This window comes from Mycetomoellerius zeteki, unplaced genomic scaffold (genome assembly GCF_001594055.1).
Source record: "Mycetomoellerius zeteki isolate Tzet28-1 unplaced genomic scaffold, Tzet1.0 scaffold424, whole genome shotgun sequence".
In the NCBI taxonomy this organism is placed as follows: Eukaryota; Metazoa; Arthropoda; class Insecta; order Hymenoptera; family Formicidae; genus Mycetomoellerius; species Mycetomoellerius zeteki.
This window is the reverse complement of record NW_017257419.1, coordinates 14,166-14,587: the sequence shown is the minus strand read 5'-3', so window position 1 is coordinate 14,587 and position 422 is coordinate 14,166.

Genomic DNA, 422 nt, shown 5'->3' with positions numbered 1-422 from the left:
AGGTGAGACGGGAATTCTATACCTTTACCAAAATTTTAATTCAATTTCGCACGGCGGACATAACCTTGACTCACCCGAGCTCTCTTTTCCGTCGAGTTACGTCATCCCCGAGAAGCGTGTGCCGTCTGACGCACTCCGGGGGGCGTACGATCCCGACCCGCCCAGCTGTCCGTCGACCTGTCAGAGCCGGATTCCCGGCTGTTGCGTTTACCGGTCTTCTCCTCAGCGTCGTTGATCTGTGTACAAACACGGGAACGCACTGCGTCGCGGCATCGAGTAGATTAAGCGAAATAGACCGAAATAGACCGGTGACGTCCGATTACATCATTCGCTGATGTTTTGTCGTAGAACTATCCGCGCGTATCGAGGTGAGGGGACCAAACGAACGCGAAACGACTGTTTGATCTTCTTCTTTAATTAAT